This window comes from Danio rerio, chromosome 25, assembly GCF_049306965.1.
Source record: "Danio rerio strain Tuebingen ecotype United States chromosome 25, GRCz12tu, whole genome shotgun sequence".
Lineage (NCBI taxonomy): Eukaryota > Metazoa > Chordata > Actinopteri > Cypriniformes > Danionidae > Danio > Danio rerio.
The window spans coordinates 32062547-32077024 of record NC_133200.1 but is presented as its reverse complement, the minus strand read 5'-3'; the positions used below and the strand labels follow the sequence as shown (position 1 = coordinate 32077024).

At 38.9% G+C, this 14478-nt stretch overlaps 1 long non-coding RNA gene across 1 annotated transcript; it reads right to left on the bottom strand.

Annotated features, from left to right (window-relative positions):
- Positions 1-16: 16 nt before the first annotated feature.
- On the bottom strand, positions 17-7314 carry LOC141374973 (uncharacterized). Its single transcript, XR_012400480.1, has 2 exons — positions 7128-7314; positions 17-2021 (listed from the first exon to the last, which is right to left on the bottom strand). It is a non-coding gene; the product is annotated as an uncharacterized lncRNA (long non-coding RNA).
- Between the last annotated feature and the right edge of the window lie 7164 nt (positions 7315-14478).

The following is a 14478-nucleotide window of genomic DNA, read 5'->3' as shown; positions in this document are numbered from 1 at the left end:
AAAGTCTTACTCGGAATGTCTTTTTAAAGTTTTATTCTTTGCAAAGAAGGTCACAGTCATACAGCAACAACAGTTTCTGCAGAGTGAGACACTGAAGTCAAGTGTGTTCACCCTTTTATCTGGTTTTTACTGCTTACAAGGTCAAACCCTAATACTGCCCATTCTGACGACAGTTTCTACAGAATGAGACACTGAAGCAAAGTGTGTTCACTGTTCTATCTAGTTTGTACTGGTTGCAAGGTCAAATCCTAATAAGGCCCATTCTGTACGTGCATCAGGTGCTCCGCTGTTTCTGCTGTAAGTTTCCACTACACATGTTTATCTAAAATGAATTTCCATTACAATTCCTCTCTTTTTATCATTCATTGATAACTCATTATTAAATTCATTTTTCAATTGATTTCTAAAATCACACTGGTTAATCATTTAACAGGTTTTTGCTCACATCAAATACACTAGAGATGTTTAAACCCTCTTCTTAATATAGTTTCCCCATTAAGAGTTACCTTTCAAAACATCCCTCTTCCCTGGGAGCCGGGCTAAACGAATAATCACTGTTATTGCGCTCCTGACCGAAATCAGACCCTCGGTCACCCCTCAGAGGTTCAAATCACAGAAATTGCCTGTTATTTTCACATTATTGATTTGTTCACACAACAAAATTCTGAAAGCATTTCTTCAATCAGTTAAAAAATTACTAACACTCTACATGATCAATTCATCAATAACACTCACAAACATACAACAAACACACATTGTTGTTTCTGTACTCTTAAACATACATCACATTTACACTCTTCTCTCGATTTTCATGCAAATGATCACTCTTTTAAGACTTGTTACAGAACATACCAACTCATGCAGTTTGCTGTTTTTGTTTGGATAGACCCAAAATACACATAAGCAAGCAGATAGTTATCTCAAATTTCAAAAAGTCAGGTCCGTTAATATTTTCCCAATTAAGTAACAGCTGTCACCTAAAATTTTGTTCTCAATTTGTTTACGGTTTTTCTTTATCCATATCCATGTAGCTGCTGCTATCGTCAAAGTCATAATCAAAATCATCACCCATATCAATGTTTATACCCTCTTCATTCACGGCCATCCTTACCATCTGATGGGATGTTGTAGATGTAACTAGTCTGCCCACTGACCATGATACAAATCTGAATATGCATGGCAGACAACATAATATCACTAGACCCACCCCCAATACAGGTAACACCACAGTAAAGGCCCAGTAGATCCAGTTTCCCCACTTAAATGACAGCCAATCTAGCCATCAGTTGTTAGCGTTCTTAGGCTCTTTTACGGCCATTCTCATGTCGGCTACAATGTCAGAAATGGTTTCCTGGAATCAGGTTAATGAAAACAACAGAACATTCAGTGATAATAATAGCAACATCAGTGTGATTTGTCTCAATCCACATGCTCCATTGCCAGTTCTAGAGCAAGGAAGATGACGTAACATAATGTCAATGATAGTAACGTCAGCCACAACATGTTTTTTTTTTTTTCAGCCCACACATACCTGGCACTCGGAATGGATGCCATCGAATCTTTTCGTTCATCTTCAGATCTTTAATGCGATGGTCAATCACAGCTTATTCACCTCTCTTTTGGTCGCTTTCTCCTCCATCTTCTTGCTGCTTGGTGTTGTATTCAGAAGTTACTGTCTCACACACACCTCTTGACCTTGTTGTTTCTCCCCAGCTGTGACCTTGCTTCACTCAGATAGCAGCCTGCTGTTTTCTTCAGACAGCTTCAGAGCCCCTCTTTCTCTCCTACTCCCTCATGGAATCCTTCTCAGGTGATGGAACTTTTCTGCAGTGCCCAGCGTGCACCCACGTCGCCCGCTCTGCGACCTTCACCGCTGTCTCAGTGGTCAGTAGCACTTGAAATGGACCCAGCCAGCGTTTCGCTCTCCAGCTCTTTCTCCTCAGGTCCCTGATCACCACGAAATCGCCAGGCCTCAGACTGTGCAGTGGTCTCTCAGCAGCCTTCCCCAGTGCGGCCTTTACCTGCACACAAACATCGGACAACACATGAGACATTTCTTTACAGTAATTCAACATGTCATTCTCACACACATCTGTTGAGGGCAGCTGCTGCTTACCCCCATTCACACCTACACGCGGTGGTTTACCAAAGAGAATTTCAAATGGGCTCAAATTCATTTTTGATCTTTTTCTCATTCTCATGTACATTAGGACAATGGGTAAAGCTTGAACCCATGTAAGCCCTGTGTCTTCACAACATTTTGCCAATTTGTTTTTCAGGATGCCATTTTCTCTTTCAACAGCTCCACCTGAAGCCGGATGGTAACTGCAATGTGTTCTCAAATCAATTTCCAAATATTGGCCCACTTGTTTGATTGCTTCATTAACAAAATGAGTACCATTATCTGAACTTATTTTCCGTGGTATTCCCCATCTCGGCATAATTTCAGTCAGTAACGCTTTTGCTACCGCAGCCGAATCTTGTTTTGAGGTTGGAAAAACTTCAACCCATTTTGACCACATGTCAACCATCACCAAACAGTACCTTTTCCCATTGCATGGGGACAATTCAATGAAATCCATCATCAAATATTCAAAAGGCCCTGTTGGAGGTGGATGAGATGATCGTGGAACCTTTATCGCTCTGGCCACATTATGTGTGTTGCAAATTACACATCGTCTACAGAAATTGTCCGCAAATGCAGTGAACCCCTTTGTGAACCACAGTTCGTTCATTTGCGCAACCATTGCTGTTTTTGACACATGATCTTTACCGTGAAGTAATTTTGCATAATGTTGGAAAAAATGTTTTGTTAAACACGCCCTGCCCTCAGCACACTTCCACACATTATCTTTCATCACACAGCCAGACTGTCTCCACTTGTTCTTCTCCAGCCACGTCGCAAAGGTCTGCATGTCCTGCAAAGAAGAACACACGTCATTGTTATCACCAACAGATAGCAAAGAACATTCAGAGTTGTCCTTGTCTTGGGACGCCGCGACTTTTGCTGCTCCATCTGCCCTGGAGTTACCTACAGAAACAGAATCTTTATTATTAGAGTGCGCTGCGCATTTACAAATGACCAGTTTGTCAGGTAGTAAAATTGCATCCAGCAGCGCTGCCACTGAAGGAGCATTGATTATTGGTCGACCATCAGATTTTAGTAATTTTCTGTGTTTCTACAGAGCCCCAAAATCATGAGCTACCCCAAATGCATATCTTGAGTCAGTTTAAATGGTAGCCTCTTTTTCTGCCATCAATTTACATGCCTCTTTCAACGCCACAAGCTCTGCGGCCTGTGCAGAATAGTGCCCTGGCAATTTCCCAGAGGTCACCACATCAAATTCAGTTGTTACAGCGTAACCAACTTTATTCTGGCCTGTTTGTGGATCTTAAAATGCTGACCCATCCACAAAGAGGACATTGTCACAATTTTCAAGTGGTTCGTCAGAAAGGTCAGGTGGTGGTGTACACACCTGTTCAAGTGCTGTTAAACAACAATGCTCTTCCCCATCTTCCTCAGTAGGAAGAATAGTAGCTGCATTCAAACCAGTACATTGTTTAACAGTCTACCTCCATGGTCCTGTAGGAGCAATAACGTCATAAACCCATTTCTCTCATCTACCATCTGAACAAATGGTTTTGTTGGTAAGGTAAACCTAATGCAGGGGCTTCAGCCATTTGTAATTTCATGTTTACAAATGCCTGCTCTGCCTCTGTCGACCCCTCTAGTTTATCAGTGGATTTCATCCCCTTCCCTAATGTTAGGGCTCTCAGGGTTGTTCCAAAATTGCATAATTTGGAATAAATGTGCGACAATATGAGCACATACCTAAAAAAGACAACATTTGTTTTTTTTTCGTTAGTGGTTTTGGTACATTTTTTATACCACTCACCCTTTTTTCAGACAGAGATTTGCTGTGTGGTGTAATGACGTGCCCCAAAAATGTTACCTTTTGTTTAACAAACTGCAATTTTGTCAAACTGACCTTGTGGCCCTCCTTAGCCAAATGCCTAAGAACAGTCACAGTGTCTTTCACACACGTCTCTTCATTCTCAGCACATATCAACAGGTCATCAACATACTGTAACAAAGCAGTTCCAGCTGTCAGGGTCAGAGGTTCCAAACTTCTTAACAACGCTTCGTTGTATAAAGTGAAACATACACCTGACACAGACGTGTAAAGGTGTTGCCTTTGCCATTGAAATTAAATGCAAACCAAAACTGGCTGTCTTTGTCCACTGGCAGACTGAAAAATGCATGAGCCAAATCAACCACTGAATAGAATTGTGATTTTTCAGGAATTTGTGACAAAATCGTGTACGGATTTGGAACTAATGGAGCCCTTTGTTTGACAGCTGCATTTACTGCTTAAAAATCCTGTACAAAACGCCATTTAGTAGGCATCCCATTTTCCCTTATCTTTTTAACAGGAAAAATAGGGGTGCGAACCTCAGAATTGTTGCATGGTACAATAACGCCCTGTTCCAGTAAAGACTCAAGTACTGGGGTAATGCCCTCAATGGCTTCCCTTTTCAAAGGATATTGTTGTTGGCATGGTCTGTAATCAGATTTTGCAATGATTGTCACTGGATCACAACCTTTGATTAAACCAACATCATATTTGCTTTTAGCCCACAATTCACTTGGTATTTCTGCTAAAGCTGGGTGTATGTCTGCAGCGTTAAAGTCAACCATGCAAGAATTCTTTACGCAAAGTTTGTCAATCGCAGTCACAGTTCTTGAAACAGCTGTTTCAGTTTCACTGTCCACCCTAAAGGCCTGCGAGAACGCGCTCCATTCTACCCCTCCCTCTCTGCTGATCCAATCTTTGACTTCAAGACACTGCTTCACAAACGGGCCTAAATCAGCCCAAGACTGATGTTTACCCTTGCAAACTGATATGTGAGGCACAGCCTGTGCTGACATGAGATAGAATGAACGCTGCTTTTCTGACAGAGACACTGAAACTGCACACAGACTATCCTTGCAGTACATTTTCTCTAAAATCAAAGTTTCATTCACATTTGCCTCAAACCAAGCCTTTTCAAACTCTGCATCCCTATCAGTTACGACATGTGACGTACAATGCAGTTCACCAGGAGACATTATATCCCTGTCAAAAGGTTTTACACGTTCTTCAGCCAATTTGCAAATTGAATTAGCCCACTCATTGTTTTCAACCAGCCATTCATAAGCCCACTTCGGTGCTTGTGATTCAATTTGTAAACAACAAAATTCCTCTCCTTCAATCACTCTCACACCAGTGGAATCTGCTGTTAAAATCAAGTTTAGTTTACACAAAATGTCCCTTCCGAGGATAGGAACAGGGCATTTTGGTGAACAAACAAATGCATGTCTGAAAATTTTACCCCCCTCTGTCTCACAGGTCAGCGGAGCTGTAAATCGCTCAACCACTGTATGACCAGATCCAGACAGAGACTTGTGAAATTTGTTTGTTAAAGGTATTTCACACTGCAGGTCACATGGTCGTATGCAAGATATGCTAGCTCCACTATCAGCTAGAAACTCAACCAATGTATTCTCAATCAACATAGAATATTTTGCATATTTAAAAAAAATGCTTCACTATTAAAAACAATGTCAAATTTACAGTGGGAAATGCAAGCTTTTCCTTCATTGCAGAGAGCCAGTTTGTCAGTGTTTGTGAATATGTGTGTATAAAAATGTGTCTGCATTTAAACATGTTAGTAAAAAAATGTTCACTTCCCTTTACTGTAGCTGTTGGCTGTTTGCCCAGACCCTCTCCATTCTGCTCTTCCCTCTCCGCACATCAGCTCCTCGTTGTTGGTTAGCGCCTTTCGGGTCAATCCTTAACCAAAAGTCCATCTCGGTTGCAAGCGCAGACATTTGGTACCGGTTCACATCACGTGCACGACAGGCTCTGCAGGTTTCATCGCCATATGTCACATACCAGTTTCTCCATCTAGTATCTTTCTCCCCCTTGACACCTTTGTCACCTTTGAACTTGGTTGTCAGGTGTTGGTTGGATCTTTGGTTGGCCACTTGTTGGCCACTTTCGTTGGTGCGGTCGGAGGTCTTCTGGGACAGTAGCAGTTGAGGTTTGGGTCAGTTCTCAGGGCTCGCAGCTCAGCCACGGGATAGTGATGGTACGGCGGTACATGTATGGAAACAGATGTATAGAAAGGATTAGTGGTGCTAATTAATCTTTCATTCACACATTCACATTTTTCTTTCACTTTATCTCCTTCATTCTTTTCCCTACATGCCAGCTGCCTCTGAAGCATTTTCCTCTTTGCCTCTTATCTGCCTCCCTGAGCCAACAATCAACAGTGTCTCCACACGACACGCACATGCCTTTCCCAAAGACAACCTGCTTTTCCTTCTGCCTTCTCATCTGCTTTTTCATTATGTTTAACCTAGTAACACTCAACATTCCTTTTCCCTTAGAAACTTGTGATACCTGATTGTTTTCCTATCTCTTGCATGCTTTTTTCTATTTTTTTCTTATTCCGTATAAATTTCCCATATTCCAAAACACCGGTGTATCATATCTTTTTATTTTGCTTTGAGACTTCCCCATGCTGGCAACAATCTTTCCCCTGGACTTTTTCGGTACCTATTAATCTGTCGGACGTCTCCAACAGATTTCGATTTTTCACCTAAAATCGAAAAGTTAAGCTTTCCAGCTCTAATTTTGTGGCCCCCAATTTCAACCCCCTTTTAGAAGTAAATCGCTTGGCCCCTGATTTCAACCTCCTTCCGGAAGTAAATCGCACAGCCCTAGATTTCAACCTCTTTTTGGAAGTAAATCGCACAGCCCCCTGATTTCAACCCCCTCCCGGGAGTAAATCGCAGTTAGCTAGCCAAACGTGTTAAAAAGGTCTTGATCTTAGTCAGGCGCCAGATCTCACTTGTGTAAGGTCTTGATCTCAGCTAAACGCCAGATCTCACTTGTAAAAAGGTCTCGATCCCCACCTGATGTCAGATCTCACTTGCATTAATCACGCTGCTATCCCACAGAGACAGATCTACCAGCATGGTGATGGCCCAAATTACAGTGAAAAACCCTTTTAATTGCCTAATCAAATGCCCAAAACTGTTCAATTTTCTTTTAGTAACAAACAAAGAATTTGTCTCTTACCAGAGAGTTCAGATGCCACTTGAGTTCTTTTTCCCAGATGTCAGTGGGGTTCCCCTCCGAGCCCTGCGGTCGGCCCCTCAACCCTCAATCGAGCGGGGCAGGGCTGTGACACGAAGTCCCAGGATGATCAGTCACCGTCCGCAGGGTCCGGAAAAGTTCCTCCAAGACATCCCACTATTCTGACACCAAATTGTAGTGGCAATTTTCTTTAAAGAGGCGCTCTCTGTGGTCAAGAAACAAAGTCTTACTCGGAATGTCTTTTTAAAGTTTTATTCTTTGCAAAGAAGGTCACAGTCATACAGCAACAACAGTTTCTGCAGAGTGAGACACTGAAGTCAAGTGTGTTCACCCTTTTATCTGGTTTTTACTGCTTACAAGGTCAAACCCTAATACTGCCCATTCTGACGACAGTTTCTACAGAATGAGACACTGAAGCAAAGTGTGTTCACTGTTCTATCTAGTTTGTACTGGTTGCAAGGTCAAATCCTAATAAGGCCCATTCTGTACGTGCATCAGGTGCTCCGCTGTTTCTGCTGTAAGTTTCCACTACACATGTTTATCTAAAATGAATTTCCATTACAGCCAACCTTACCGGAAACCCACGCAAACGCAGGGAGAACATGCAAAATTCACTAAGAAATGCCAACTGAGCCCAGGCTCGAACCAGCGACTTTCTGTGAGGCTATAAAAATTATTTTTAAAGATCTACCTAGGCATGGGACTATATTCGTTTTCAAGGTATACCGCAGTTTAGAAACAATTCATTTTAATTATTATGTTTACTGTTCCAAAATATTTTTAATGTTTCTTAAAACAAAATATATTGTGTTCGAATTTGAAAAAAAGTTTTAGTTTTTACACAGACATTAAAAAAACATTTTAGATCAGTAACCACATTAATTCAATTCAGCTTTATTTGTATAGCGCTTTTACAATGTAGATTGTGTCAAAGCAGCTTCACATAAATGGTCATAGTAAATTGGAACAGAGTAGTTCAGTTTTTTAGTGTTTAAGTTCAGTTCAGTTTAGCTCAGTTCATTTTGGTTTGAAATCATTACTGAGAGTCCAAACACTGAAGAGCAAACCCATCGATGCGTAGCTCTACCGATCCCAAACCATGGAAGCTAGAGGCAACAGTAGAGAGGGGAAAAAAACTTCACCAATTGGCGAGTGTAGAAAAAAAACCTTGAGAGAGAGGGTTGGGCACAAGCATTTTAATTTCTCCGCTGGCCAAACGTCTGGTGCAGAGCTGCAGTCTCAGCGGCGGAGACTGGAAACTGGCCTCAGCGAAGATTTCTTTGTCCCTGGAGCGTCACTGGAATCAGTCTCATGTTCTCCACTCCTCCATGACCAGCGCAGCAGCTGCTCAGGATACGGCCTGGTCCAGGATATGGAAACCTTGGGATCATCTTGTCACTGGTCTTGGATCCAATCAGTGACACCACATAGTCTGAGGCCCTCGGGATGAGTATCCCCAGGTGGAAATTGAGAAAAAAGAAAATAGTTAGCGTAGCTGCTGTTCATAGTATATATAAACATTACCATGAAACCGTGATTTTTTTTTTTTCAATGGTTATCATACCATCAGAATTTTATACTGGCCACAGGACAGAGATCCACCCAGAAGGGTCGTTAGAAAGTGGAATTAATGTATTTACCCCGTATTTACAATGGCAAAAGTAACACTAAGAAGACTTAGTTTAGTTTAAATCAATAATAGATTATGAAATTATTTGTAACTTATTATTAATTTAAAAATAGAACAGATATCAAATTACAATCACACAATAGATGGCAGCAGGACAATGTCTTAATTTATTCAAATGAACAACAAGAAAAAAATCGTTAATGGATCAGTGAGTATTTAATGATGAAGCTGATTACATTTATAGTCGAATACTTACCAGGTAATATAAGATTTAATACAGATTTTTACTCATGCTGGAACATTTATATATTGTATTTGTTAGATGAGAAATTTACATTCATAGCAGCATCAAAGTAAAATTGAGGATTCATATTGAGGAAATAACTTGAATAAATAATTGAAAAGGTTGCAAATATATACTTTCATTAATAATTAATAGCCTACTTTTTTCTCAATAACTTTATAAATTACTTTTAAAAGCAGTATTGAAAGAGGATCGTTTGGACACATAATTAATCATTTAATAAGCTTACCTCACAACATGCAATGTTAATATTCTTTGTTGTAAATTTTCCTGTGAAGGCGACAAGGTGGCGCAGTGGGTCACTGGTTCAAGCATGAGCTGCGTCAGTTGGCATTTCTGTGTGGAGTTTGCATGTTCTCCCTGTGTTCACATGGATTTCCTCTGGGTGCTCCAGTTTTCCACACAAGCCCAAAGACATGTACATGTCACCCAATACAGGTGAATTGAGTAAGCTAAAATTGTACTGTATGTGTGTGAATGAGTGTGTATGAATGTTTCGCAGTGATGGGTTGCTGCTGGAAGAGCATCCTCTGCGTAAAACATATGTTGGAAAAATTGGCGGTTCATTCTGCTCTGGCGACCCCAGATTAATAAAGGGACTAAGCCGAAAAGAAAATGAAAGAATGAATTTCCCTGTGAAGTATCCCATTTATTCAAAGGTAAAATGGAAGTACCAATACACTGCGTTGTGGAAACCTGGAAATGAAGTGATGTCATTGTGAAACTCTCCTCACATCAAAATCAAATCAAACTTCCTAAAGTGATTTTATATCCATTGAAAGCATATTTAATGCAAGTGTTTATTTTAATGTTTCAACCCGATTTTGTGAAAATAGATCGTAAAAGTATGTTCCGTAGTTATAAAGCAAAACAAACATGCGTAGCTTGTGAAACACAACAAATGACCTTTAGAAATAGAAAATAATAAGTGGTCATAACTGTATTGGAAATTGTAAATGATCAAAAATGTTTCGCTAACAGTGGTTTGATTAATTAATTAGTATTCCTCAAGGCTGCCTATAATAATTTACAATGAAAAAATCCATTATTTAATTAAGAGAGGACTGAATAATAGGGATGTAACGGTATCAGAATTTCACAGTACGATAATACCTCGGTATGAATGGCACGGTACAGTATTTATTGAATAATTTACAGGAAAAAAAAAACTAATGAAAAGACTCGAAAAAAAGTGCCAAAAGTGTTTATTTACCTTAGCACTGAATAAATCAATGACATACAAATTAGCCATCTATCTGTAAGTTTCGAAACAGGAACTTCAGTTTTTCAATTTTAATAACAAAAAAAACTATTAAACCATATAAAACAAATAAAGTTTCAATTTAGTATTGTTGAAAACTCATCAAATTCAACATTTAATCACTCACTCACTTAGATAGAGATGGGTTTTTTAAGGAAAATTATCATATAACTATAATCTGGTAAAAGCTGGAATCTCTGGGCATGTCCCCTGCAACAGAAAAAAAAACCCTCTCATTTGGGACTGAGGTTTCTGGGACAGAGAGAGATATGATTTAGCCAAGGTTGACAGCAGTGGGTAACATTGTGCATTGTCTTTCCACCACTTGAGAGGACAAGCCATGAGTGAGATAGAGGTCTCTTTGCGGTACAAGTCGATGTCTGCATCAATCTAACAAGTGTGCTGTGTTCTGCAGTCCCCATGACTGCTTTTAGTCGTATTCCCCGACTTATATTTCACCACAGTCTGGCAGTGCCTGCATACTGTTTATTTCTTTGTCTTTCACCTTTTCTCCTTTTTCGTATCTTTTTAGAAAGAAACCGAAATGCTTCCACACATCCGATTTAAAACCCGCTTTTGGTTCGATCATTTCCAGCTCTTTTTCTTCCCCGCTACTAGCAGCACCCTCCATTTCCGCATTACTGGATCTGTAGTGACAACAGACCGCAAAGGATGATGGCCACGCCTAGGCTGATGGGAATTGTAGTTCCCGCTACCTCCCGTTCGCTTCAATCGCCTAAGCAAACTTTTCTCAGAAATATAGTTTTATTGAGTCATCCGCCTACGGTAATATTGAAAAAAATTACTATTGCAGTATGACGGTATTAACAATACTGTTACATCCCTACTGAATAATAATAAACAGTCATGGACAGAATTTTGACACTATGAGCAAAAAGCTGTGAAAAAATAAATGTTAATAAACATTTACAGAAATCAAAACTTTCATTGCAGTAAAGAGTTGAAAATGACGTTGATAGCGATAGTCTATTATTAGCATCAGATTCCAAAAAGTACAAAAATCTTATTAGTAAAGTATATCAGTAAAATAAATTAACACACCAAGGTGAGTACAAACATGAAATTGTCCAGCCACAGCTTTCTGTTTCAAATATACAGTGCATCCGGAAAGTCTTCATAGCGCTTCACTTTTGCCACATTTATTTATGTTACAGCCTTATTCCAAAATGGATTAAATTAATTTATTTCCTCAAAATTCTACACACAATACCTTTAATAACAATGTGAAAAAAGATTTTTTTTGAAATTGTTGCAAATTTATTACAAGATGAGATGTTCAATAGGCTTTAGGTCTGGGCTCTGGCCGGGCCACTCATGGACATTCACCGAGTTGTTGTGAAGCCACTCCATTGATATTTTGGTGGTGTGCTTTGGGTCGTTGTCCTGCTGGAAGATAAATCATCACCCCAGTCTGAAGTCAGGAGCACCCTGAAGCAGGTTTTCATTCAGGATGTCTCTGTACATTGCTGCATTCATCTTTCCCTCTATCCTGACTAGTCTTCCAGTTCCTTCTGCTGAAAAACATCCCACCAGCATGATGCTCCCACCACCATGCTTCACAGTAGGGATGGTATTAGCCTGGTGTTGAGCGGTGCCTCGTTTTCTCCAAACGTAATGCCTGGCATTCACTCCAAAGAGTTCCATTTTAATTTCATCAGACCAGAGAATTTTGTTTCTTATGGTCTGAGAGTCCTTCAGATGCCTTTTGGAAAATTCCAGGCGGTGAGTGGCTTCTGTCTGGCCACTCTACTATACAGGCCTGATTGATGGATTGCTGCACAGATGGGTGTCCTTCTGTAAGGTTCTCCTCTCTCCACAGAAGAACACTGGAGCACAGAGTGACCACCGGGTTATGATCACCTCCCTTACTAAGACTCTTCTCCCCCGATCACTCAGCTTAGATGGCCGGCCAGCTTTAGGAAGAGTCCTGGTGGTTCCAAACAGCTTCCACTTACGGATAATGGAGGCCACTGTGCTCACTGGAAGTTTCAGAGCAGCAGAAATTTTTCTGTAACCTTCCCCAGCCTTGTGCCTCGAGACAATCCTGCCTCGGAGGTCTACAGACAATTCCTTTGTCCTTGTGCTTGTTTTGTGCTTTGACATGTCAACCCTAGGAGCTTATATAGACAAGTGTATGCCTTTTTAATTCATGTCCAATCAACTGAATTTACCACAGGTGAACTCAAACTAAGCTGCTGAAACATCTCAAGAATGATCAGTGGAAACAGAACAGACCTGAGCTCAATTTAGAGCTTCACTGCAAAGGCTCTGAATACTTCTGTACCTGTGATTTCTCAGTTTTGTTTTTTTTTGTTTTTTTTTTTTATGAATTTGCAACAATTTAAAAAATAAAAAAATTCTCATTGTCATTATGGGGTTTTGTGTGTAGAATTTTGAGGAAATAAATTACTTTAATCCATTTTGGAATAAGGCTGTAGCATAAAAAATGTGGAAAAAGTGAAGTGCTGTCAATACTTTTTCACACAAACTTTTACGAGTTAATTTTTTTTCTGTTGAACACAAAAGAAGATACTTGGAAGAATGTTAGAAACCGGTTGAGATTTTTCAAAAGAAAAAGAGAAACTCAAGAAGGTTTGTGGTAGGTAAATTATACAATTTTCATTTTGGGTGAACTATCCCTTTAAATGATTGCTCAGTAATCTTTTGATGCCCATCAGAACTATATTCTTTGATTTTACTCGTTGGAATAGAATAATTTGGAAACTGTTCTCATTTTTGGGTAAACTATCCCTTTATCCCCATTTATTAAATAGAAAATGGCTAATATTATTCACTAGTAAATCAATAATTAAGAAGCTTTATATAAAAATGAATCTGCCTAAAAAACAGATAGCGTGTTTATAATGCACTGTGAGGAGGATGGCTTTTCCAGGATCAAAGCTAGAGAACTTAGAACTACATAAAGTAAAAAAAAAAAAAAAAGAAAGCTTTTTTGGCAGTAAACACACTAGATGGTTTTGATGCACAAGAAGATAAAAGGGACCCATGGTTAAATATATTGCTGGATCTTCAGTGCTGTGTGCTTTTTTTCTGCCAAAGCTAGGCCACCGGACATCTTGTTTAGATTCAGAGCATTTTGGATTCTAGCAAATGCCTGCAGATTAATTCACTGCAAAAATACAAAAAAAAAAAAAAAAATCCCAAATATTTGTTGTTGAATCAAATTAACTTTTCTAGTCCTTTTTTAGTCCTAACTAAAAGATTTGTAAGTTGAAACATAATACTGATTTATTTTTAAGAAACAACATTTTTTGTCATGATGGTTTGTCATATTTATTTTGTCATATAGTTGGAGTTAGAATTAGTAACCCCCTATTTATTTTTGTTCTCCAATTTCTGTTTAACAGAGCAGATTTTTTCAACACATTTCTAAACATAATAGTTTTAATAACTCATTTCTAATAACGGATTTATTTTATCTTTGCCATGACAGTAAATAATATTTAACTAGATATTTTTCAAAACACTATACAGCTTAAAGTGACATTTAAAGGCTTAACTAGGTTAATTAGGTTAACTAGGCAGGTTAGGGTAATTAGGCAAGTTATTATATAACGATGGTTTGTTCTAAAAAAAAGTTTTGACCTTAAAATGGTTCAAAAAAATATTAAAAACTGTTTTTATTGTAGCCGAAATAAAACAAATAAGACTTTCTCCAGAAGAAAAAATATTATCAAACATACTGTGAAAATGTCTTGATCTGTTAAACATCATTTGGGAAATATTTTAAAAGGAGAAAACAATTCAAAGGGTTGCTAATAAATCTGACTTTAACTGTATACAGCATATTGTTTTAAAATCCATTTTCCTCCATTTTCAATTGTTTTATTTAATTGAAAAGTAATTTATATATTTATTTACATTGTATATCTATTTTCACAGCCTTTTAAGCTCATATTTATTAAGGGTGTCATTTACTTTGACCATTTGATTCATAATGATTTTTTTTTTCACAGAGTTATTGATTTATTGAACACTCATTGACAGCTTATTATCAAGTTTAGTTGTGATTGTGGTTTCGTGTTAATGAACGCCGTCGGCTGAATTTGATTATCTTGAGTAAACTGTTCCAGTTACCTTACACACATTATAACAG